Source organism: Mustela nivalis, assembly GCF_964662115.1.
Source record: "Mustela nivalis genome assembly, chromosome: 11".
NCBI lineage: Eukaryota > Metazoa > Chordata > Mammalia > Carnivora > Mustelidae > Mustela > Mustela nivalis.
Window position 1 is genome coordinate 53,168,308 of NC_139030.1, and position 27,751 is coordinate 53,196,058.

A 27,751-nucleotide genomic window follows, 5' to 3' on the forward strand; every position below is an offset into this window, starting at 1 on the left:
AGAAATATAGACCCATATCTCAGATGAACATAGGTACAAAATTATAGGCAAACCAAATCTAACAATACATTAAAAAAAAAAATCGGTCACCATGATCAAACGGGGATTTATTCCTGGGTTGCAAGGGTAGTCCAATATTTGCAAATCAATCAGTGTGATACATCATATGAGTAAAAGAAAGGATAAGAACCATATGATCATTTCAGTAGATGCAGAAAAAGCATTTGACAAAGTACGACATCCATTCATGATAAAAACATTCAACAAAGTAGGTTTAGAAGGAATATACTTCAACATACTAAAGGCCACCTATGAAAAATCCACAGCTAATATCAGCCTCAATGGGGTAAAACTGAGAGCTTTTCCCCTAAGGTTAGGAACAAGACAAGAATGTCCATTCTCACTACTTTTATTCAGTATAGTACTAGAAGTCCTAGCTACAGCAATCAGACAACAAAAAGAAATAAAAGTCATCCAAAATCAGTGAGGAAGAAGTAAAACTCTCACTATTTACAGATGACATGATAGTATATACAGAAAACCCTGGGTGCCTGGGTCAGTCAGTCAGTTAGGTGTCTGCCTTCAGCTCAGGTCATGATCCCAGGGTCCTAGGATGAGTCCTGCATCAGGCTTCCTGTTCAGCGCGGAGTCTGCTTCTCCCCCTGCCCCCCCTTCCCTGCTTGTGTGCTCCATCTCTCTCTTAAAAATAAATTAATTTTTAAAAATACTTAAAAAAAGAAAACCCTGAAGACTCCACCAAAAAAAAAAAAATCTGCTAGAACAAAAAAACAATTAGTAAAGTCACAGGACACAAAAAGTCAATGTACAGAAATCTGTTGCATTTATATATACCAATAATGAAAGAGGAAAGAGAAATTAAGGAATCAATACCATTTATAATTGCACTAAAAATCACAAGATACCTAGGAATAAACTTAACCAAGGAATTGAAAGACTTATATTCTGAAAACTATAAAAGACTGGTAAAAGAAATTGAAAAGAACACAAAGCACTGGGAAGACATTCTGTGCTCATAGGCTAGAAGAACAAATATTGTTAAAATGTCTATACTACCCAAAGCAACCTATACATTTAATGCAATCCCTATCAAAATACCAACAGTGTTTTCACAGAGCTAGAAAAACAATCCTACAGTTTGTATGGAACCACAAAGACTGAATAGCCAAAGAAATCTTGCAAAAGAAAACCAAAGCTGGAGGCATCAGAATTCTGGACTTCAGGTTATATTTCAAAGCCGTAGTAATCAAAACTATATGGTACTGTCACAAAGACACATAGATCTATGTGTCAAATAAACACATAGATTAATGGAACAGAATAGAAAACCCAGAAATAAACCCAAAGTTATATGACCAATTAAGCTTTGACAAAGTGGTAAAGAATATCCAATGAAAAAATAAGACAACCTCTTCAGCAAATGGTGATGGGAAAACTAGACAGCAACATGCAAAGGAATGAAACTGGACTACTTTCTTACACCATCCACAAAAATAAATTCAAAATGGTGTGAGACCAGAACCATAAAAAATCCTAGAAGAAAGCACAGGCAATAACTTCTCTGATATTGGCCATAGCAACTTTTCCTAGATAAGTCACCTGAGGCAAGGGGAACAAAACAAAAATAAACTATTGGGACTACATCAATATAAAAAGCTTTTGTACAGTGAAGGAAAAAATCAACAAGACGAAAAAACATCCTATAATATAGAAGAAGATATTTCAAATGCCACATCCAATACATAAAAAGAACATACATAAAAAAAAACATATATCCTATCCTATACATAAAAAGAACATATAAAGCTCACCACACCAAAACCAAACAATCCAATTTTAAAATGTGCAGAAAACATGAACAGATGTTTCTCCAAAGAAGACATACATTTGGCCATCAGACATATGAAAAGATGCTCATCATCACTTAGCATCGGGGAAATACAAATCAAAACCACAATGCACAAATACAATTCACATCTGTCAGAATGGCTAAAATCAACAACACAGGAAACAACAAGTATTGGCAAGAATGTGGAGAAAAAGACACCCTTTTGTACTGTTGGTGGGAAAGTAAACTGGGGCAGCTACTCTGGAAAACAGCATGGAGGCTCCTCAAAGAGTTAAAAATAGAACTACCCTACCATCCATCAATTGCACTACCAGGTATTTACCCAAAGAATATAAAACCAGTAATTCAAAGGGATACATATATTTCTATGTTTACAGTAGCATTATTTACAATATCCAAGATATGGAAGCAGCCCAAGTATCCATCAATTGATGAATGCATAAAGGAGAATGAAGTTGCAATAACATGGATGAGCTAGACACTGTAATGCTAAGTGAAATAAATCAGTCAGAGAAAGACAAGTACCATATGATTTCACTCATATGTGGAATTTAAGAAACAAAACAAAGAAAAAGAAAGGCAAACCTAAAAAACAGACTCTTACCTATAGAGAACAAACAGATAGTTACCAGAGGGGAGGGGGGATGGGTTAAATAGGTGACGGGGATTAAGGAGTGATAAGCACCAAGTGACTATGAAATTGTTGAATCTATATTGTTGTACTATATTGTACACCTGAAACTAATATAACACTGTAAGTTAACTGACTGGAATTAAATAAAAACTTTTTTTAAAAGGAGTATGGAAAATAGTAGATATAATTAACATAATTATCTACAAATAAAATTATATACATAGGTAAACTGAAAGAATCAACTGAAAAAATAGAAAAAGTAATAGGCTATACCTGTAATGTAGATATACCTATACATTTTACTGCATAAATTCATTCATCCAGATGTGTAAATACCATCAAATACCTATACTTCACAATTAGTGCAATGAGAGTATATTGGCCAGAGGTCTGCTGCTCAATTTCTAAAAGAGCCATTTAGTGAATGTTTTAGGCTCATGGGCTATAGGGTCTCTGCTGCAGCTATGCATCTCTGTCCTAACAGCCATCGACAACACATGAACAAATAAACATGGATACTTCAATAAAACTTTATTTCTGGATGCTAAGCTTCAAATTTCCTGTTATATCTACATGTCAACAAATAGTCTTCCCTTTTCCCAACTATTTTAAACAAAAGAGGTTTTAACAGGCCATAATGTGTTGACCCTTGTTATATGCTATAAGTGGCCTATTAGTGATGTTATCACAAATCCATCTGCAAGGTATATTATGCAGATCAAAATGGCAGTGTCAAAACCACATCATGTCAGAAAGAATTTCATAAACTTCAGGGAAGAAAGATTATTTTACTACCAGATATATAGGTGGGAAGACTATTTTGAATATAAAGGTTAGGAATGGCAGGTAGGAGACAATGAGGGATTTAAAAAATATCTGTCATCTTCTCTTCTAGTATCTATAGATGGAATAACAATGCACTCTGATGTCATTTTTGTCATACTCCTATGTGAGATAAGCAAAATTTTCTGTAAATATTTTTTCATCTTTTTGCTTTAAATGCATTTTTTTAATTAGTAAGTAAAACACATTTATTAATTTTATTAACAAATCTTCAGAAATTTTTTTTCATTTTAATTTAATTTATCTGTTTCTGGTCACTGAAAAATGACCACAGACAGCAAGTAGATTATCTATTTCAATTAATTTGTATGACATATTTGCATTAATAAAAGGCTTTCTTTGTATATGGAAGAAAATACTATACTTCTCATTTCCATTTTCATAAGAATTATGATATTAAATAGCATCTGGAAGCATTCAGATATGAACAGTGCATGTAACAGACTATTTCCAAATCCAAATCTCTGTGTTGTCTGTGTTAGTTTTATTACTTATAAATTAAATTTTCCTGACATGTTTCTATTTATCTTATTTTTTCTGTACTTAAGTCTTGTCAATGAGATTTATATAGATACCAAACATATGAGATTATCTTTAAAATCATATTAATTCTTGTACTGCTCCATCTAAGATCAGCTCTGGAGTCAAATTCACTGGAATCTATTTTGGCTTAGACAGTTCTTAGCTATGTGATCATCAAGTTATTTAAATTTTGTATTTTTCAGTATTCTCATATTTTAAGTTTGGTTAAAATAGTATCTAACCCACAAGGTCACTGTAAAAATCAAATAATCTGAGTCATATCAATCGTTTCACTAGTGCCTATATTATGGTGATTTTTTTTTTTTTGGTGGAAAAATAGATAACACAAAAGAATTTAATTCAGGGATGAAAACACACACACAAGAAGACTATTCATAATGCCTGTTAGGTTTAAGGGAAACCAACAAAGTGCTATACTACCCCAGGGCTAGCAGCAGTAAAAAGCAAGAGGAAGAAATGATTATTGTAATCAGGAAGGAGTAGGAGTTGCTTGGCAGGAACTATGGCCTTCACATTATACCATAGCAGTCTGGAAGGGAGGAATGTGAGGAATAAATACCCTAACTTCATTCTCTTCCAACCTTCCAACCCTCCAGTCCCTGCTGGTGACTATCTTTGGTTATTTCAGCCAGAAACCACAGGTTAAGGGTACCTCTTGATAGGGGCCAGCAAGGAACATCCCTGGTTTCAGAATATGGTGTAACAGAACAGACGAACAAATTATATGTATCCAGTACAGCTATTAGGCCATCATCATTTTTCAAACCATCTTTTTTGTTTAAAAGTATGACTATAATCTTTCATTATATGCTATTAGTTGCTACTATTTGGAGTCTATCTGCTAATCCAAACCACAAATGCCCCAAATATATTTCTTGGTAATGATTGGAAATATGAGTTTAATATGATAATTCAACCTATGCTTCAGTTCACCAGGCGGCCATCAATAAAGCTGAAAATTAGTCTTCTCCCTTTGGCTATAAAATTGACAACATGCTCCTTAAATTAGCTTTTAAAGAACAAATGACAGATGCTCAATGGTAATATTTAATATAGTATCTTCCTCTAAATCATCAAAAATTGAGTTACATAGAAAAAATACAAGTTATTAGCATTAAGGATTCTAATTTGCTCAATGCCCTAGTCATTAGATACTTAATAACAAAGTTTACTAGTTTCCTATGGCTGCTATAACAAATCAACACAAACTTGGTGGCTTAAATAACACAAATTATTCCTTTACAGTTCTGGAGATCAGAAATCAGAAATGAGTTTTACTGGGCTGACACCAAAGTGTTAGGATATGTTTCCCAGTTTTCTAGCTCCTGAGGTCATGTCCATTCTTTGGTCTGTAAATCCTCCCTTGCATTATTACAACCTCTTGCTTCTATCATCCTATCTCCTACTTGTTCTATACTTAAATATCTCTCTGCCTTCCTCTTGTAATAATTCTTGTAATTATATTTAGTGCTCATCCAGATAATTCAGGATAATCTCCCTGTCTCCAGATCCTTATCTTAATCACATCTTCAATCTCTTTTGCCATACAGAATAACATTCACTGGTTCAGGGAATACTAGGGCATGGACAACTTTGGTGCCACCATACAGCCTACTACAAAAGGCTATGAAAGTTCTTAGTTTACAAACTGAAAATCACACACAAAAATCTGTATCTTTAAGATTCCTCTTTTCCTTCCTTCTTCCCTCCCTCCTTCTTTCTCTCTTTCTTTCTGTCTTTCTCTCTCTTTCCCTGTGTCTTTCTCTTCCTCCACTTTTAACCTATCCTTTTACTCCCAGGAACCACTAAGTGTAAAGCTAACACATATTAAATTATATTGTAATTCAAAAGAAATGAAGTAGAGAAGTTAGTTTTTCTATTCAATTTGACCTACTTATCAGTGGCTAGTCGAAAGGAATTAAGGATTCTCTAATCAATTCTCATTTGCCAATCTATCATGAAGAATTTTATGCCATACATGGTTAACAGAATCACCAGACTAGAAGATACCCACATATCAACATACACAAAACTTTGCATTAAATCCCTGAGACAAAAGTTTTGTTATGTTTTTATTGAAAGTCTAAATGTAAAAATATACCCCCTATTGACTTTTTATTTTATTATTATTGATGTAGCTTGTAGTGTTTGTTTTCTGACACTTCCTTTTAGAATCACTAGTGTTCCACTGGTTCTTACCATCTATATATTGGAAAATCTGCATGTATGTCCTTTCTGAATCCATGTCCATGAGCCACTCTATACCCAGATTATTTTTTTTAGTAATATTTTCTTTAGTCTGTTTCTGTTACTTGCTATAAAAAACATTAGCTCATGAAATATCACTTCCCTTAATTTGCTAGAAACATTGTCACAAAAACTAAAATATTGTATACTAAAATATAGCCCAAATCCATTCACATTTTAGAATGTTTTGAATTGTAAAATGTATTATATTGACTTCTAAATTATACCTTGCTTCATTTATAACTCTTTCTGGTCTTTAATAAAGAGCAGAATTTTTTTTTGAAGAGTTAGCCAAGGTTAGGAATCTAAGAAACCAGCAGCTCAGGAGAAAATGAGCTTAAATATATTGGCTGAGTAAGGTGTTATCTGAAACAATTTTGCAGTTAAGGATTTGAAATAGCCTACAAAATATACATTCTCTATAATCATGATGTCAAAAGAGTACTATAATCTATATTTTACTAACTTCTATAGGAGCTAGGCCATTTTATTTGCTATGTTGCATTTTTGAGGATAATGATGACTGGGAGAGATAGAATGGATATTTTTGTGTTTGTGTGCACATGTGTGTGTGACTATTGTTGATTAATCCTGTTATTGGTTATAAAAGTTAACTACTCGTGGAGTAATAGAATTCATTATGAATGAGAATTGGAAATTGAAATTGTGTATGGGAGACAGAGAGACCTTCCCACAATTATATTTATTATTTAAGTTTTCTCTGGAAATTTAGTATATGCTTAATCTATATTCTTCTACAAAGAACTATGTAGTCTACTAAAACAGTAATTTTAAAAGATACTTAAAGGAGTTATCATAAAGCAAACTGCAGAGAGCTATTTTAAGAAGTCACTTGAAACAGAAAATATGCTGTGAAAGTAAGAAATTTCAAATAGTATCCCAATTGAAGTTTTAAATGACTAAAACTCAGCAGACATATTGATCACCTCCTATGAAAGGCAATATGTGTAGATACTGAGTAGCTCAGTAGAACTATGAGACACAATGTCTATCTTTATACAGTGCACAATTTCATATGAAAGATGACCCAGGTAAGCATATATTCGACTAGTCCACATTATGACAAGTGAGAGACAGCTGCAGGATGCAATGGAAGTACAGAGGAATATGTGACTTTCCATATGAAAAAGTCAGAGCAATGTTTGAGTTAGATCTAATTAGGACAAAAGTTCACATACATTTCAAAAATTTTTCACTGAAACCTTGGAATGTATTGAAGACAGAAAAATAGTGGAAGCTATTTTTATATAAGATCAAATGGAAAGTGATCCATTTTCTAGTTAGTTGGCACATTTATTTAGAGGAAACTTTCTATAAATAAAGTAATGAAGACATTAGGTATTTAACAAAAACAAGTATATAAGCTGACACTTAGAAGAAGACATGCATGAACACTCTTTAGGAGAAATAAATTGAGTAATTTCAATTATATCCTAATGATGTCAATATCATAAGGCATCCTTCATATTTCCTTCTCAAACTTGCACAACAAAATTTTGGTATCCATCCCTGAATAAAAGTTCCTCCATGGGAGTTGTGGGATCCAGTACCATATTCCAAGGCACTCAAGTCTTACAAACTGTGTATCAAATAATAGGCAGAGAGACCTCATTACCACTTGTAGTTCCTGCAGAAGCCCATGAACTGGTTCAGGTCCCTCTCAGCCATAGTCCAGGAGTACCTGAAGAACACTGACAAGGGCAGTCACCCATGGACAAGAAAGCCCATTTCCAGGAGAGAATTTCTAGCACTCCAGGAGAGAAAAAAAAATTTTGCAATGTACTGGAGTAAATAAGAGGAACAGCTTGAATTTGCCTGTACCATCCTTCCCCCAAGGTAGCATAGCTTAGGACTGTGGCATTCTCAGCTATTTCTCCCATGGGAAAAGGGGAGGACAGATGAGTGTTTGCTTGACTTCCTCAACTGTGTAGGAAATTGCCAAAGAGAATCCTTTCTCCCTTGAAGAATCTAGATTACTAAACTAAAAGTTCCATGACAAGGGGGAGGAATGTAGCTGATAACATTATCAGAGGTCTTTAAGGGACATGGTCCCTGATGGTTACACTGTAGACTCTGCTGCTGGGAAAGCATCACCCATGGATCTCTGCAACTAGCCTGAATGTCTCACACATATCCCCCACACTCTCAGACATCAATTGTTTCCCTGTGTGAACTTCCAAGGCACCAGTAAGAGAGAGTCTTGGGTAGATGACAAAAAAAGAGTGGTAGACACAAAAAATAATCAAATGAAATGAAAAATGCAATAAAGTACATCAACACCTGACCAGGCCAAAGAGAAGAATGAATCTGTGAATAAGAAGATAAGAAACTTATAATTATCTGGTTAGAGGAGAATAAAGAAAAGAGAATGATGTGCTGTGGTGAGTGTTGTGAATTGTTTAAGACTGATGATTCACAGACCTGTACCCCTGAAGCAAATATTAAATTATATGTTAATAAAAAAAAAAAGAAGAAAGAAAGAAAAGAGTAAAGAAAGTCTACATGACACAGACCTGTACCCCTGGGGCTAATAATACATTATATGTTTATAAAAATTTTTTTTAAATTATATGTACAAAAAAGAAAACCTACATGATCTTTGAGATACCATGAAAAGAAACAATGTGTGAATTATTGGAGTCCAAAAGAAGAGATGTTCTCTAAGGGACAGAATAATGTTTGAGAATTTCCCAATCTGGGGAGAGATTTGGATATTTCAATCTAAAATTATCTTCAAGATATCTGTCAAAATCAGAGACAAGGACAAAATCCTAAAAGCAGAAAAAGAAAAAAAAAATGTAACCTACAAAGGAACCTCCATTAGTCAACCACCAGATTTCTCACCAAAAACTTTATAGGCCAAAGAAAGTGGGATGGATATGGCACTTTCCTTATGCTTTCACACGTACATTTGAAAACGGTTCTATCTTTATGAAAGAAGATGTTAGTTGAAAGATGGTTTCTAAAAAAGATGACAGAAGAATAGGGGACCCACATTTCATCTGGTCCCTCGAATTCAGCTACTTATCTATCAAACCATTCTGAACACCTGTGAATCCAATCTGAGAAGTAAGAAAAGAATTCCTGCATTCTACAAATAGAAAAGCAACCACTTTTTGCAAGACAGGAGATGTGGAGACATGAATCTGAGGGGATATATGGAAGGATAAACTATGGGGGGAGGGAGCCTCCCTAAGCCAGCTACTGGAAAGTGATATAGCAGCGAAGTGCAAAATGGGAACTTTTAGAAGTCTGCTCCTGTGAGGAATATCCCTGCCTGAAAGGTGATCAGATAAGTGAAGTGGGGCAGAATCCTAAGTGGGACAACAAGGTCTCTGGATCCCCAGGGTCACAGAAAAAACAGGGATGCCTGAGCTGGCGTAGTTCCCAAGCACTGGAAGAGGGAAGCCGGCTACAATTAATGAGCCTTGGCATGGTCTCTCAGCTAGGTGTTGCCATAAATTGCAAACCGCTGCATGATCCAGACACTACTCTCCAAGCAGGGACCCAGCAAGCGACAGCTGCTGGGAGACCCTGCTCCTTCCCCTTGGAGGAGTGCCCAGATGCACATACAATCAGGAAATTACTCCAGAAGCAGGGGTCCAACAGGCTGTAGGACCTTCCTGAGACCCTGGCCCTCCACACACACACGCACACATACCCCTGGGAGGATTGGTGTGGGTGTGTACCGCAGCAGTCTTCAGAGTTTGAAGTAAACAAAAGGGATTGACTGCTTTTTCCTGACAGTGCACTGAAGAGTGGGGGCAGCAATCATTCAGCTCTGGAGCTAGAGACGGGGTACAACAATTTTTCCTTCTTCTTCTTTTTTTTTTTTTTTCTCGTTTTTTAAAGCAGCAAAAGCCTTCAGAGAACAAAAGCTACATAGAGCAACCTGAAGCAGTTTACACTGAGCTCTGCCCCCTGAGTAGGGGTGGTGCAATTCTGCCCGGCAAAAATACCTGAGAATCAGTGCAACAGCCACCCCCCATACCCCAGAAGACCAGCAGGAACATCAGTTAAATACCAAGTTTATGAATCACTCAGAAATGAAAAACTCCTGTACTGGGAAAAATACTATATAGAATTTGAGGTCTTTAGTCTTTGGTGTCTCCATTTAAAAAAAATTTTTTTTTCCTTTTCAAGGTTCTCATTTTCCTTTTTAGCTTCTCATTTTATCAACTGTTTTTCAGTCTTTTTTTAAAATTTTCATTTTTACATTTACAGTTTATAGATATATTCTTCATTTTTGGCTTCCTTTCACTGTATTCAATTTTATATACATATATATTCCTTCACAATTTGGGGATTTAGTGTCTTCAGAAAAATAGACCAAAATACACCACAGACCAAATAGATCACCCTGTGTTTTTCCACTTGGTAGATTATATTCTTTTTTCCTTTTCCTTTTCTTTTCTTTTTTTTGGTTTCTGACCTCTTCAGATTGGTCCAGTGTGCATTTTGCTGGGATTGGAGTTGATAGTTTTGATTTTGTTCTTGCATTCATCTATTCTTCTCTGTAAAAAATGACTAGAAGGAGAAATTCACAGCAAAAGAAAGTACCAGAGGTAATACTCTGCCATAGATCTTGTCAATATGGATATAAGGAAAATGTCAGAAATTGAATTCAGTATAATGATTATAAAGTTACTAGCTGAGTTTGAAAAAACCATAGAATAGACTAAGAATCTCTTAATGCAAAAATAAAATCTAATCTGGCCAAATTAAAGAAGGTTTTAACTGACATGCAGTCTAAAAAAATGGATGCTCTAACCACTAAGGTAAATGAGGCAGAAGAGAGAGTGACAAAGAAGACAAAATGATGGAAAGGAAGGAATCTGAAGAAAAGAGAGAAAAACAACTAATGGACCATGAGTGGAGGCCTCGAGAAATGAGTGATACTATAAAGCAAAACAATATTAGGATTATTGGGGTCCCAGAGGAAGAAGAAAAAGAGAGGGTGACAGAGGGTATATCTGAGCAAATCATAGCTGAGAACCTCCCTAATTTGGGAAAGGAAACAGGCATTCAAGTCCAGGAGGTAAGAGAAGTCCCCTCAAAATCAATAAAAATAGATGAACACCCTAACATTTAAGAGTGAAGCCTGCAAATTTCAGCAATATGAAGACAAATCCTGAAAGCAGCTACATACAAGAGGTCCTTAAAATACACGGGTAGAACATTAGATTGGCAGCAGACCTATCCACAGAGATCTGGCAAGCCAGAAAGTGCTGGCATGATACATTCAGAGTACAAATGAGAAAAGCATGCAGCCAAGAATATCTAGCAAGGCTTTCATTCAGAATGGAAGGAGAGGTAAAGAGCTTCTGGACAAACAGAAACTAGAAGAATTTGTGATCACTAAACCAGCCCTGCTGGAAATATTAAAGGGGATCCTATAAGCAAAGAGAGGGCCCCAGAGTAACATAGACCAGAAAGAAACAGAAACAACATACAGAAACAGGGACTTTACCGGCAATACAATGGCACTAAATTCATATCTTTCAATAGTTATTCAAAAGAGAATGGAATGATATATTCCAAGCGCTGAAAGAAAAGAAAATGTCGTCCAAGAATATTCAGCAGCATTATACTTCAATGATGAAGGAGAAATACTTTCCCAGGCAAACAAAAGTTGATAGTTCATTACAAGAAATACTAAATACTGAAAGGAGCTCTTTAATTTGAAATGAAAGAATGATTAATAGTAACATGAAAACATATGAAAATACATATAACATTGTAAAAGTAAATGTATAATCAAATTTGGAATATTCTAACACTGTAACGTGGTGATGTGTTAACTAATAACTATAATATAAAATTTTAAAGGACAGGAGTATTAAAAATAACTATAGCTACCATAATTTGTCAATGAATACACATTATAAAAAGAGATTTTGAGATTAAAATAATAAAAGACGGGAGTAAGAGGGTAGAGTTGTTGTACGCTCAAGTACAAGTTAAGTTGTTATCAGCTCAAAATAGACTATTACAAAGATTAAGCTTCATGGTAACCAAAAAGCAAAACCTATAGTAGATTCACAAAACTTAAATGGAAGCATAGCATATCAACACAATGAAAAAAATCACCAATTCACAAAGGAAGGCAGCAAAAGAAGAAAATAAGAAGGGAACTACAAAAGATCCAGGAGACAACTAATAAAATGGCACTGGTAAGTCCTGCATAACCATAAATATCTGAATGTAAATGGATTAAGTTCTCCAATCAAAAAGCATACAGTGGCTGAAGTAAAAACAAACAAACAAACAAACAAACAGGACCCAACTATATGCTGTCTATAAGAGACTTGCTTATCTTTAAGGAAACACACAGACTCAAAGTGAAGGGATGGAAAAAGTTATGCCATGCATAAAAAATGGGTGTAGCACTGAGCTTATATCAGACAAAACAGACTTTAAGAGAAAAACAGTAACAAGAATCAAAGAAGGTCATTATATAATGATAAAGGGGTCAATTCATCAAAGAGATACAGCAATTGTAATATATACACATCCAACATCAGAGCACCTGAATATATTAAACAAATACAACAGAGCCAAAGGGAGAACTAGACAATACAATGATAGTAGAAGATTTGAATACCTCACTTCAATGACAGATAGAACATCCAGACAAAACTCAACAAGAAAACAATGGATTTGAACCATACTTTAGACCTAATGGGTCTAATAGACATATATAACACATTCTATCAAACAACTACAGAATACACATTCTTCTTAAGTCTGCACAAAACATTCTCTAGCATAGATTTTGTTAGGTCACAAAACATGTCTTAGCAAATTTAAGGATGTTGAAGTCATACCAAATATCTTCTTCAGCTATAATGATATGACACTAGAAATAAATAACAGGATGAAAGCTGGAAAATTTTCAATATGTGGAAATTAAACAACAGACTTTTGAACAACCTATGAGTCAAAAACAATCATGAAATAAATTAAAAGGGAAACACAGCATACCAAAGCTTATGGGATGCAGCAAAAGTAGTTCTAAGAAGGAAATTTTAGTAATAAATACCTACATTTAAAAAAAAAATCTCAAATCAACAATCTACCCTCATAATAATTACCTAAGAACCATAAAATAAACAACCTAATCTCAAATAAACAATCCAGAATTGATGGATTGATATTAAATTTTGTGTATTTTCATTCAGTGATTAAACTAGAAACATATAAACTAGCAAAACTGAAATAGGAAGAAATAGAAAACTTGAACAGACCTATTATAAGGAAAGAAATTGAATCAATAATAAAAAGTCTCCCCAAAACAAAAAAGTCCAGGGCCAGATGGCTTCACGGGAAAATTCTATCAAACATGTAAAGAAGAATTAATACCTATTCTGAACTATTCCAAAAAATAGAAAAGGAAGGAAAACATCCAAACTCATCCTATGTGTCCAGCAATACACGATATCAAAACCAGATAAAGTTTCCACTATAAAAGAGAACTATAGGTAAATTAGTATTTTGAAAACAACAACAACAACAAAAACAAAAACTTCTTATGTACCAGCACTGGGATAGGTCCTTGAAAAGCAGATCTGAAGATCAAATTCCTGACTTTGAGGAGCTCCCAATGCAGAACGATGACAAATAAGCAAAGAAGCCCCAAGAGAAACACACTAAATTTTATATGAATTAGAAATAGGCCATTAGCCAGTATTAATGATATGTTTACCTGGAAGGCCAGATTTTAAAATATTAATATACATTTCACTGTTATTGACAGAAATACTGAGTGAAAAATTAAGCAGACTGTTCTGGGCACTTTTAAATGTGAATCAGCTCAATAAAAGTGAGAGAAAACATGCTAAGAAAACTTCTTAGCATGCTTAAAGGAATATACTTTAAGTTTCTAAAATTCATTCATTTATAAAACAAATATTATTTTAGTTCTTCTATTCTAAGTTTTTGTGATACATCAATGCACCAAAGAAATAATAATGTCTGATCACTTGGAGGTTACATTACTGGCAGAGGAAACAGAAAATTTATACAATATGCTAGAAGATGATAAGAGTTGTAATATGGGAGGGAAGGAAGGAAAGAAAATGAAAGGAAAGAAGAGTAAAGCAAGAAACAAAAAAGAAATGAAAGTACTGCAGAGTGTGGAGGATCAGAAGAGTGAGCTGGGAAAGGGGGATGAGATTTTAAATAGGATAGAGTGGCATCATTTAGAAGTGACATTTGAGCACAGACTTGAAGCAGGTGAGGGAGTTAGTCATGCAAATATCTGAGGCAAAAGCCTTCCAGGAAGATGAGCCATCTCTAAAGATGTGAGCATTCCTGGAATATTCAAGAAACAGTAAAAGTGAGTAAGGGAAAGAGAAATTGGAGATGAGTTCAGAGAACTAATGAAATGGAGACCAAATTCAACAAGGAAATTATATATTTTAGTCCGAGAAAATTTACTCTTAGAGAATTTTGAGCAAAGATGTGGTGTAATCTTACTTCTGCCTGCTGTGCTGAAAATAGATTGTGAGGAGGAGTGAAAAATAAAGTCCACTTATGATATTAAGGCAGAAATCCAGGAGAGACTTGATGCGTTAGATCAGGTCGGTAGCAGTGGAGATGGCAGGATACAGTTTGATTCTGAATATGTTCTGAATACTAAATAAGCAGAAATCCCTAAAGAATAGGATATGGGATATGAGAGAAAGAGAACACTCAAAAGTGACCCTAGAAGTTTTCAGTCTAAGGAACAGGAAGACTGGAGTTACCTCCCTAACAAGTTAGATGGGGAAAGGCTGGGGGTGGAGCAGGTTGGCCAGGGAGAGGGAAAGTCAGAAATTTAGTTTAGGGTTTGTTAAATTTGAGATGTCTATCAAATATGCAAACCAGTAAGTCAAATAAGGTGTTGGACACATAGATCTTTAGTGTAGCAGAAAATTGGGGATAAACATATTTGGAAGTCATCATTATTTTTATGAGATTTAAAGCCTTGAGATGCAATGGGATTACAAGAAAGTGATGAAGATACAGAAGAAAAGAGAATCAGAGATTAAACCAGGGACACGCCCAAATATTGACATTTGGTAAGGCAGAGTAAAAAGTAAAATGACTGTGAAGAAGTGAGACAAAAAAAGTGAGACAAAAGAAGAACCAGGATTATAGGCTGTCCAGGAATCCAAGGGAAAGAAGGATATCAAGGGAATTCAGTTATGCACTATGTCCTATACTGCTGAATGATTGAGTTGCACAAAGAGTGAGAATGGACCACTGGGTTTATAGTGTGGTCTTCACTGGATTCCTATGAAGAATTGTTTTGATAAAATGGTGGAAATGAAAACCTGACTAAAGTGGATTTAAAAGGGAATGGGGGAGTGGAGAGGAAAAAGGGAGAGAGAGAATACAGTGAACTTTTATGGCAGGTATTTTTGAAAAGAAAAGAAACTGAGAAGTACTTGATAAAGGAAAACATTATTTTAATATAGAAGCAATAATAAAATGTTTCATGATGATACAATAAAGAACTAAAATTACTGAAGTAGGAGCGAGAAAAGAACTGCTGAAGCAATGCCCTTGTGTAGGTAAGAAGAAATAGAGAAATAAGATCTGGTGCACAGACACAGGGATTATTTCAGGTAGAAGCAGGGATAGTTGATTTAAGGTAACAGGTGGGAAGTCAGATTATGTAGGTGTGGAACTTGGTAGGGAAGTACATGTAGTTATGATAAAAGTCTGAAGGGGAAAAAAATCTCTTCTTATTGTTTCCATTTTCTTAGTGGTGTGGGAACCAAAATTGTCAAAGGAGAATGAAGATGAAGCAGGAAGTAATGGGGAGAAGAGAAAAGACAGGATGTGGAATCCAAGTCCCAGAAACTAGGTCAGTGAGAGGTTCAGGGCACTGTGCTGATTGTTGGGCAGTATCAAAGGCCCACTTGAGGTTGTGCTTGTGTCTAGCTCCATGGATGCAAGTATGAAGTAGGGGAGAGTTGGAAATGACTAGGATGGGTATTTTTCCAGATAATTAAAAAGGGTGGGTAGTTAAGTGTGTATGTGTATGTAAGAGGTGATTATTATGGGTGGCCATGGAATTTAATCTATTTAATAAAAGTAAAGAGGACATTCAGTAAGTGAGGACAGTGAAAGGGTGGTAAGATCAATGCACTGGAGTCCTGGCTGGGTTAAAGTATCGTTTGAGTTGGGGTTCAAGGTACAATGCTAGGTGGTGCAGACCGCATGAAGTGAAGACCATGGTCAGGTCACCATATTGACAAAGAAGATGTCTAAGATACAACCATGCAAGTGAATGCCTGAGAAAGGGTAAAGAAACCACCAGTGGTGGCAAAGATTTTCAGAGAGCTAAGTTGGTAATTTAGGTTTTAATATAGACAGTACGTTGAAATCATCTATATACAAACTGAAATTACCAAGGTTTTGGGTAAAGGAGTCAGGCTAGAGATAGTGCCAGTGAGCTTAAAGCCAATTATCACGTATTTGTGCAAATTCCTAAGAAGATGCATATTCAGATGTACAAATATTCTGAATCAATATTTTATCATGGGTTTGCTTTCAAGGTTTGAATAATTTTTGATGCTAAAAAGAGAGAGAGAGAAAGAATAAAGTACACACAAAATATAACCCCTACAGAAAAATCTCATTTAGGATAAATACTATTAAACTATATCCAAGCAGCATGGATCTACATTAAAAAATACTTTGGTACAAGTTATAACATTTAAACATAAAAGGAAAAATATTATCAGATAGTAAGTAATGGATAATATTTTATGTGTATTTTTAGTGTACAAAAGAAATTCATGATTACTATTAAAAATGCAAACTGAATAAAGGAACATAAAGTAAAAATAAGTTAAATATCCTACATACTAATCTTCCCATACAAATTCAGAGCTCCAAAATAACCAGTTAAAGATTCTGTATATTCATCCAAAATGTTTCTAAACATATGTAAATACATATCAATAAATGTAATTATAACAGCTTTTCCTTTTTTTCCCCACAAATGAGATAACGCCATTCATAGTGTTATAAAACCTGCTTTCTTCACTTCACCATATTTCTTGATCATTTCTCCGTATCAGTATATAGAAGCCTAAAATTATTTTTATATACATCTATATGGTATTTGTTATAAAGATGCATCACAACTGATTAAGCCTGTCCTTATTAGTGGATATTTAGGTCATTCCCAGGTTTTTACTATTAATAAACAATGCTGTAATGAATGCCATGTCTGAGCATATTTATAAGACTGATTCCTAGAAGTGAAAATGTTCCATCAAAAGATAAGCATCTTGGGGCACCTGGGTGGCTCAGTGGGTTAAGCTTCTGCCTTTGGCTTGGGTCATGATCTCAGGGTCCTGGGATCAAGTCCCGCATCAGGCTCTCTGCTGAGCAGAGAGCTTGTTTCCCTACTCTCTCTCTCTGCCTGCCTCTCTGCTACTTGTGATCTTTCTCTCTATCAAATAAATAAACAAAATCTTAAAAAAAAAAATGAGCATCTTTTAAATGTTGACAGATACCGTCGTCTTCCCAATAAATTCATCACATGAACACTGAGAATTTTCCATTTACTTCAAAATTTTATAATGGGTTTACCCTCTGTAAAAAAAAGTAGATTAAAACTGTTATAATGTTGGCGGTGGAAATTTGGACTGCTGAATAATTATGTGAACTACAATCAAAAGGGTAAAACTGTTGGAGCTCTGGGTGGCTCAGTCAATTAAGTGTCTGACTCTTCAGGGTTGTGAGTTCAAGCTCCGCATTGGAGCTGCAAACCTAGTGTGGAGCCTACTTTAAAAAAAAAAAAAAGAGTAAAGCTGTCAAGCAGGATGTTTGATCTATGACACAAACTCACAGGTAGATAGATAAAAATATTTTCATGGCAGCATTGTTTATAATAGTAAAAAATCTATCCATCATATAGAATTATAAATAACTTGTGATATAGTCCTATAATCCGAAGTTATACATCAGTAGAAATTACTGAAACTTACGTCCATATATCAAACAGATCAATTCTCAAAAACATGATGTTGAGGTTAAAAAGAAAATATGAAAAGACATTTTCAGTATAATATCACTTATAAAATTTTAAGAAAACATGTAAAACAGTACTTCATATTATATGTGTGTGCAAGTCATGTGGACTATAATTTTACCATATGAATGTAAAGACTCTGCATCAAATTCAAATAGCTGTTACCTGAGAAGGGAGTGATAGGAATGGGATCAATACTGAGTACAAAGGATTCTTCCACAATATCCTGTTTTACCTCTTCTTCTGAGAATCTGAACTAATATGACAAAAGAAGTCAATATCAATTTTTAAAAGAAACAAATGAAAATGTAAAAGCAAGTAAGAAATCTATTTCCCAAATAATGACCAGTCTCATTTTTTTGTCTTGAGTGCATCAGGTAGGCTTGGTCAGCAATGAAACCATATGAGTAGTTTTAAGTAATCTGTTCCAGAATCATCCCATTTGGTTCATGTCTGCTCCCTTCTATTTCTGACCCCTCTGCGGCTGCACTGTAATTGCTCTCTCTTCTCTAGTGTGTTCAACTATTTATATATTCTTGTCTTATACTAATGGCTTCCTTTACTGGATCCCAAGTAACATTTCCTAACTTACACATTTTAAGTAATACCTACGCATATAATATATATATATATATATATATATATATATATATATATATATATATATATTTTAATTCTTTCTAAAAGACTTTTTTTTCCCCTGAAAGACAGAACAGAGACAAGTTTCTCTGAAGTCCTGATTTAACAGATTACACTTTTTAATTCTCATTTCAGTGACTATAGAACTTTTTGAGGTTCTATGCTCTACTCAGGGGTTCTCAATTTCAACTCCCTATGTTACAAGACTTCAGCCTTATACTTGCACAGACTTTAAAACTAAACCCTTTGGGAAACTGGGCTTTTTTCTATGTATCTCCTTCTACTCCCCAGATCCCTGGGTCAGCTTTCTTGTTTATTACTCAGGTTTTTGGTTATCACTTTATTTCTGATTACCGAAGTCTTTTTCATTTATTTGGGGCTTAACCATGTATTTTTAAGGCGTTTTAAAATTGTGTTTTATTTATAGTTTCTAGATGTTGGCAAATGAGTTCTATGTTCACTCAACCCACCAAACTGACAGAACTGAAGATTCTCATAGGTTTTGTGCAAATTATTACTTTTATTTTAGTAGCTCTCATTTCACCTTGAAATTCCTAGGGATATAGGAAGCTCTAATTCTGAGGATACAGGACTCATGCTGAACCCATCAATGCAGATCTTCTCCTGAAAGCCTGTGAATAAGCTATAGCAAGTGCAAAAGTGTTTCCTATACTCTGCTTCTTTCAGCTGAGTCTAGGTTGATACTATCAGCATGTATCAGGCTCAAAATTCATAAAATCATGTCATTCCTGATGATACAACTAGGGATTCAATGAAGAGTCATTAGAAATTTCAGTTGGTAGGTTCAGCAAGGCCAATAACTGAACAGCTCATCTTCATGTTCTTTATCTAAATTGATGGGCCATTTTACATATTAACTTTCTGACACTGAAGCACCTAAACCATGGACCATTAATTTAGGTAGACTGATCAAATATAAAACTTGGCATAGTACTTTTTTTTACTTTCTTCTCTTCCAACTGTTAGAAATGTGATGACCATAATATCACACTTCATTTGAGACAGTCCTGATATACACATTTTGTTCTGGAGAAATTTTTAACAAACCACATCTTAATTTAGATGATACACTATGGTCACCCTGTCTAAATAACCAGGCCCCCCAGATTTCTAGGACTGTTGATGTAGGAAATAGCAAGTGTAAGTCTGGGTATTTCTCTGGCATTATCCTATATCTGGCCATTTCTGGGCCATCAGAGATGCTCTAACCAGCTGAGACACAAAAGGAGAAAAACATCCCAGCTCACAATGCTGGGTTGATAGAGATACTACCCAACTGGCCTCTAGCTGGCTTGCTCCATGTCTTACATATTTCACCTTTTGACATCAGTTATTCCAAAAAGGGAGACAGTGTCAGCATTCTCTTACCATAATCTTATCATAAACTCACTTTTCATGATATTCCAACCAATTCACTATTCTTTATACAAAGTCTAATAGAAACTTTCTTGTTTCATTGTCACTCTCCCATACAAATCAACCAACACAACATGTAACAGGGCATAATTATACAATCACATAATTGCACACTTATCTGCTAATACCACCAAGACATGCTCTTGCTGAAAGTGTATTATAATCCCAACTGATCCTAGATAACAATACAAGATTTAATCATTCCAAACTTTAATAATAATTCAAGCAATTCAATGTACTTCCTGAGGATTACTCAGGAAGAGTACTAAGATCATTTTATTCCAGTTAATTTTATTCCATTTTACTAAGATCATTTTATTCCAGTAAAATTTATATTTCAGCAAGCACAAACATAAAGTTAACTAAAATTATGATATTTTTACCCTCAAAAATCTTCTAGTACATTCTGATAAATAAAATATATTTAAATACCCTTGATTCTTAAACCAGTTCTCCAGAATTTTCACAAATAAAAAAAGCCCCTTTATATGAAAGAAAAGTTTTTCCATTATTAGTGTGGTTAGTAATGATATTTTTTTCCAAATAAGGTCTTGACTTAGAAGTTTAGTGGAATATTACCAGGAAAAATCTACACCTTTGATTTGCAAAGTCCACCTTGCCCTCTGCTTCAACCTACCTCCAATTTCTCTAAACCCAAATGTAATAAGGAAGAGATGACACTACTGTATGTATATTACAGGGAGACAAGTGAGTAACTTTTGAGATTCAGTATGATTTTATTTTATGTTCTTAATACTGGTCATCTTTTCCAACATAGGCACTACTATGTTGCTAATGGTATTCATCACTATAATCAAAATGTACATAAAATTCGAATGCTTCTTAAAATCAATATAATATGAAATTACATTTTGATAATTAAAGATCTTATTTGCCTTCACTGGCATTATGACTTTTCCTTTTTGAGCCCTAAAGCAAGATCATTCACCAATATAAGCAAACCATATTTTTCGTAAACCTTAATGTTATTATAAACAAAATTAAAGAATATCATATTAAACTTGTATTCTACAGGCAATAGACATGGGAAGTAATTGTTGGAAAAATCCAAATCCACACTCTTTTAAAATGTAAAACCTGTATTAAATCTCTTGACTTTTTTCCAAGTGGGTTTCCCTTTGATATAAACTTGTTTATAACTATCATCAGTATTTAAAGAATACTGAATTAGATGTACTAAAAATTTATAAAGCAAAAAGTGATAAAATCAAGGAAAGTGGTGTTTTTTTTTTTTTTCTAATGACAGCATCTGGAAGTGGTTTGGAGTTGATATTAAAGTATTTGCAACATTTGTTAGAGAAGTTCTTCAATAAAAATTTTAGAAGACCTTGTTGTTTACCTTCTAGGATATTTGTTTTGAGCAGAAGTTTGAACAATATTATTCCAAGACCTGCTTTGTATTTTGTATGACCTACTATAAAATTATAACACTATAAAATAAATAATTGTCAATGGAACTTAACAAATCCAAATATAGAATCGGTGAAAGTAATCTGAGCTGAGAAGTAATAACCTAGGTTTGCTATATGATAGCATTGCCTATGACCCTCCTGTGGGGTGCACAACAGTTATTAATGGAATTAAACTTGACAGGGTTTCTATTTCAAATCATCAGTTATCCCATCTATACCCCCCCAAAGTGTCTGCACTGCTAGTCAAAAAAAGATGAAGAAAAATAAACATCAAGTTTCTAAATGGATAAGGATTAAAAGTTCCACAGTTGTTAGTAACTCCAATTTCTTAATAACAACGGAATAAAAATGAACACAAATAAAAGCTAAATTCTGTCTTAATCTTTCAATGCCTGGGAATTGAAGCTAGATAAAGATAAAATTATTTATTAGGCTGAGAAGCTGAGTGAGGTAGTTATGAGGATATCCAGAGGTGACCTCCACAAAAGAAGACTGGAGGAAGAGGACTATGGGGTGGGGGTGGGGGGACTGCCTTTACAATGTTGCCCAAGCTCAGTGCTGAGGGAAGCGAAGTCATCTGTGTCCATACTGCCCCCTAAACACATACTTCGGCTCTTCTCACTGACCTCCAGGCTCACCACACAGTGGGATAAAGTTAGGTCTAGAAAAAGAAGGTGGATTTCTGTCCCACCAATTCTAAAGTGAATTACATTAATCTGAATGGAGAAAGCAGCGATTGCAAAGGCTCCTTTTTCATCATACCTGTGCCTTTTTCCAAGCTTCACATTGCTATCCCCGGGCCTGCAAGTGGAAGGGATTGCCTAGAGGAGATCTAGAAAAGACAAGATTCTGAACTGTCAATAGAGAGGGAGAAAGAACTTATGGTAGGAAGCCTCATAAAGGAGGTTAGTTTGCCTAAGGGAAGGGGCTTTGTATTTAAACTGACTCTCTTCTCTTTCTCTTCACGTATGTCCTTGTAAAATACTAATGAAACAGGGAGGAAAAGGCACAAGCTTAAGTAATTAATTCAGATGCTAGCAAACTAGCCCGAAATAATCAAATTAGAGAAAAGAAGATGTAAAGATGGAATCAGAGGCCAGAGTGTTTGGCCAAGAGCTGAGGAAAGTGGGCCACTTCTGCAAGCTGGCAAAGGCACAAAGAAGTACAGCATAGAGAATATAGTCAATAATATTATAATAACATTGAATAGTGACAGATGGTGACTATACTTATCCTAATGTGCACTGAGTAATGTACAGAATTTTTAGTCATATGTTATATACATGAAATGAATATAACATTGTATGTTAATTATACCTAAAAAATATATTAGATACATATATAAATAATGTATTGGTCTAATTCTATGAAAGTTTAAAATAGAATCTGTTTTTAAACAGGTCATTCCGTAAGAAATGGGTAACTGAAGTATGTTCAATAAGCCTAATGTGAAAGAAACAGTGTTATTAGTTTCCGATTCATGGATTAATGAAACTAAAAAATGCTCTATTGGAAAGTGTTTTGCTACTGAGAATTAATTATTTCTTCCAGAGAGTCCACAAAATGCAAATAGCCTTTTCTGAAGAACCAACTGATTTAAATAGAAGAGATATTTTATCTTACAGACAAGATTTTAATTTCCAAGTACAGAGCACCAAAAGCAAGTTACATCAGCTTTCTTTTATATCACCTCCTACCCCTTCTTCGTATCTCGAAGAAAATACATTCTTGAACCTTCCTTCTCTCGTCTGCTGTAGGACTTCATTTTATTTTTTGTTTCTTCTTCAGTTTCTCTCTACTGACTTCATATCCTTATTATATGAAGGGGCTGAGTTTTTCCTAATCCGGACTAAAATCAATTTTTACTCAACAGTACCTTCCCCCTCAAGATAAAAAATATTATATATCTTTCTCTTCACTGGCAAGTATCTTAAAATTGAAAATTACTCTTCAGGTGTCCAATTTCCCATTTAGTTCTCGGTCCAAGCTCCTATCTCTGCAAACCTACTAAACCTCTCCTCTTAAAACCTATCCATGACCTAATAATAATAATAAAGTCTATCAGCTCTGACTCCATTCTCTTATTAATCAAACACTTTACGGGTTTGCTATTGTTTCTGATCCTTATTTTGGTAGTCCATTTACTTGCTTTGCTTCCTAGGAAACTTATTCCTCCAATCTCTTCCATTACTTTCCCACAATTAATATTTTTTCTAGATTCTTTTCACTCTACCTAATCTTAGAGTAATATTGAAGTCATCTTTACCTCACTTTTATTCCCTGCTGATGTTCATTTATGTGTAATCTAACTCTTGCGACAGCTTCATGCACAACCATATATTTAGCTTTTCTTTCTAATCTGATATCTGGAATAAAATTTTCACTGTTAACAAAATTGTTTTTACCTTCTTATAGAACATCTTTATGTGAGAGTATGTGTTAGTGTGTCAAATACGTTACATCAAAGGCCAAATTCATTATCTTAACTTAGGCTGCTCCAGGAAAAAAAAAAAAAAAAGCCACAACATTTTCAGGCTTCACTCAGATTGGATTATTTACCATTCTCTATAATTTCCCTATATGATGTCCCTTAGAGGCCTCCATTGCCTTATATTTGCCTGCCTCACCCCTCTGTTCCTGGAATGAGCAACTTTCTACATTTATTTGTTTATAACCAACTCACCCATAAAGACCTAATTTAACTATCATATCCTCTTGAAATTTTTTTCTCTAGGTTCTGAGCTCCTCATGGACAGAAACTGTGACTGTTGGCTTTATATGAATCTCAGGATGTAACACAGTGAGCCTGACACAAGATGGGTGTTCATTATATACCCGTTCCATTCACCTTCTCACCTTTCTTCATTCTTATTTTGATGTTTATAAGATTTTGAGGTATACTATTATCTGTACATGTACATTTCCATGAAGAAAACTCTATGGCTTTGTTTATGTCTCAACCTCTACCATAGACAGTTCTTGGTAGATGCATGGTTCTCCATAAATATTGTTTGTGTTAGTGACACATTTTATTTAATTCCTTTCCTTTCTCAAGATATTGCAGAAGTAGGACACAGTCTGTGCCTAGTAAGTGAAAACAAAAAACAAAACAAAACAAAAAAACAGAACGGGAAGGGCAGAGCATGGGATGATGGTTTTATAAGGGTCAATAGACTATACGTACAGTCTACTCTTATTAACTAAGAAGAATAGAGATGTGAGCTAAATGTGACCATTCATATCACTTATGAGTAGAGAACAGAGTAATATACTTCATCAAATGGGAAAGGAGAATATCAAGAAACAGAGAGTCACCATAGTTATTTTAGTTTCCCTGGATGCTTTGTCAAGAGCCTTGAGAAAATTGAGCACTGTATACAATATGCCATGAAGTAACACAATGTGTACCTTGAAAGAAACTCTATTTCATATAATTAACTAACACACACACACACACACACACACACACACACACTCACAGAGTCAATGTTAGCACACCTGGTATATGCCATTTGGAAATGTCCACACTAGGGGTAAATTGTGTTACTGGTATGAAAGACATTGAAAACTGTCAAACAGTGTTCTAGCCTTGCTTTTGATTCAACTCAGCATGTGGCTGTGGGAAACCAAATCTCTCAGCCACAGTTTTTTTTTTTAAATGATGAAATAAATGCTAAAAATCTGTGATTCTAAAAATTGTCATATATATAGAACTATGTGGAACTTCAAACTCCTTATAGGCCTCACATGTCAGAAGAATGGATTTTTTTCTTTGGTGGTTCAAACCATTCTATAAAATCATGACCCATAGCTTTCACAACCTCTGACACAGCACAACTACCTCTTTATAGCAAAATGATGAGTAAGATAGAAACATACTGATGCACCCCCATACCTGCCACCTCTACCACCACCATCACACAGACGCATACACACACTGTTCTTCTCAGAGACAGAAGAGATATTTAAAAACAATCTTACAAACATATTTTTTAAATATTTTAAAATTTTACTTTAAATTGATACAAGTGACAGTTATGATTCTTAAATGCAAGATTTCTAAACTGCTTTTTTCCTATTGAGTTGATAACAATAAAAAGAGGATTTAGGGGGTAATCATAAGAAGCAGCAGAGAAAAGCAAGGCTGTTGCATGCAATTTCCAGCTCCTGAGTCATTCCACCTTTTAGCACAGCTAATGTTACATCACCAAAAATAATTTAAAATGTGAGTATCTTATACAATATCGACTAGTTTAAACAACCACAGTCCTATCATCATAAATACACCAAAATCTAAGAAAAATCCATTTTCTCAGCAATTAATCTGTTTTTAGTTTGCTCATTACATCCACACTGGGAGAGGGAGAGGGTTTGTACTATCATTCCAAGTCTATTAAACACATTACATAAATCTTTCATGGGAGAAATTGCTTACATATTTTTTTCTAAAATTGAAAAAAAAAAACCCAAAACATAAATAATCCATACCATCATTACTAGCAGGAATTGCTCAGAAGGCCTTTGGGCTCAGAATGTTGGTATGCTTCTGAGGCATCTATCACAAGGCTCAGCCCTGGGCTTTGGCAAAGCCACTGCCATGTTAATCTGCTTCATTACATCTCTACAATTTGTTCACCACATTAAGGAGTGGTATTTCCCTTGTGAGTGGAAGACCCATCCTTCACTTTGAAAGCTTTACCTTCAAAAGGTACACAAATGTAGTCACAGATGGGCACTAAAGGCCAGAAAGCCAAATAAATATTAAAATACAGCATGTCAGAGTTGAATCTCATTTCAGTGCAGGAGGATTTAAAGATCTAGGGCAGCCAGAATTAGAGGTATTCAATCTTTTAGATCTAAATCCAAGCTTACAAAGCACACACCTTATTTTAATTATCATTAACAAAAATAACAATTCAGGGATAAATCAAAGATAGAATCATGTTGTCTTACCTGAAATAAAGGGAATTGTAAATCATAGCACAGAATCCATATATGTGGTGAATATAATAGTCTCCACAGCAGTTCTTCAGAATTTTGACTAAAGCAGACGGTAAAATTTCACATGTGCTCCATCCTCACTGAAGAAGAAAAAACAAAAAAGGGCGACTACGGCATCCTCTCTGCTTCTGCTTTAGCTTTCTGTTCTGACGCTCACTCGATGGTACCCACTGTCTGTTAGAAAGCAGCATGCTAAATTGAAAAATAAATAAATAAATAAATGTAAGCCTGCATCTTACGTGACAGCTCCATCTCCTGGCCAAAGCTGGAACCATTTTCATTCAAGATCCTTGAGCAACACTGTATTTAGTAAGTTTGATTAAATGGTATACAGTACATAATTCCACTGTATTTGAAATCAACTACCTTAATTACTGTAAATTAAACATTTAAGAAGCATGGGAGCATAAATTTTTAAAATTTTTAATCCTACTTTTGGGGTTTATTTAAAATTATTTATGTTCTATTTAAACTAAATGGAAGCTTCATAGCATTACAAACTTAATGTTTACCTTAAGTCTTACTTAACTTTATTTACTACCTCTGAGAGTAACATGTATCTCCTATAAAGTAATTTTAAATGCCAAGTTTATCTTTACTGGTACCTTTTCGTGGAGAACGTGTTTAAATTTTTGTTATTAGAGAAATTCTTTGCTATGTTGTTATTTTTGCTATTTGGAGGTAATTTTGGAGAATTATTAAAGTTAATATGGGACAGTGAAATTACTAAAAGGCAAATGAAAATCTTTAGTCAACCCGTTTTTAAAATAGTTCAAAACATACAGATATTAAATTACATGCTATATGAAATCTGATAACTGCAGTAAATGTGTATTATACCTTCTTAGCAGGATAAGAGAAAAGTTATTATGAGAACGCATTTGGCAAATAATGCCAGTTACACTGAGCATGTTATGTGTTCAATATGGATCTGTTTAATTAATTTTTCTGTTAGCAATTGTGAAGATCTGGTTCATTCTCAAATTTCTAAATAAAAAGATAGACAGCTTTCTTTCCATTTTTTCACAATACCATTCAAATCTGGGGACAGG

General features: G+C 34.5%; 1 protein-coding gene across 3 annotated transcripts in view; it reads right to left on the minus strand.

Annotated features, from left to right (window-relative positions):
• The window catches only part of SCN2A (sodium voltage-gated channel alpha subunit 2), a 140,003-nt gene extending 113,117 nt beyond the window's left edge, over positions 1-26,886 (minus strand). For 2 of the 3 annotated variants that reach the window (XM_082691194.1, XM_082691195.1), the window contains exon 1: positions 26,652-26,886. The gene's annotated coding sequence lies outside the window, so the exon portion shown is untranslated. Of the gene's footprint in view, positions 1-26,186; positions 26,260-26,651 lie in introns of those variants that run through there. The other variant, XM_082691197.1, reaches the window with a different exon arrangement.
• Positions 26,887-27,751: the final 865 nt, after the last annotated feature.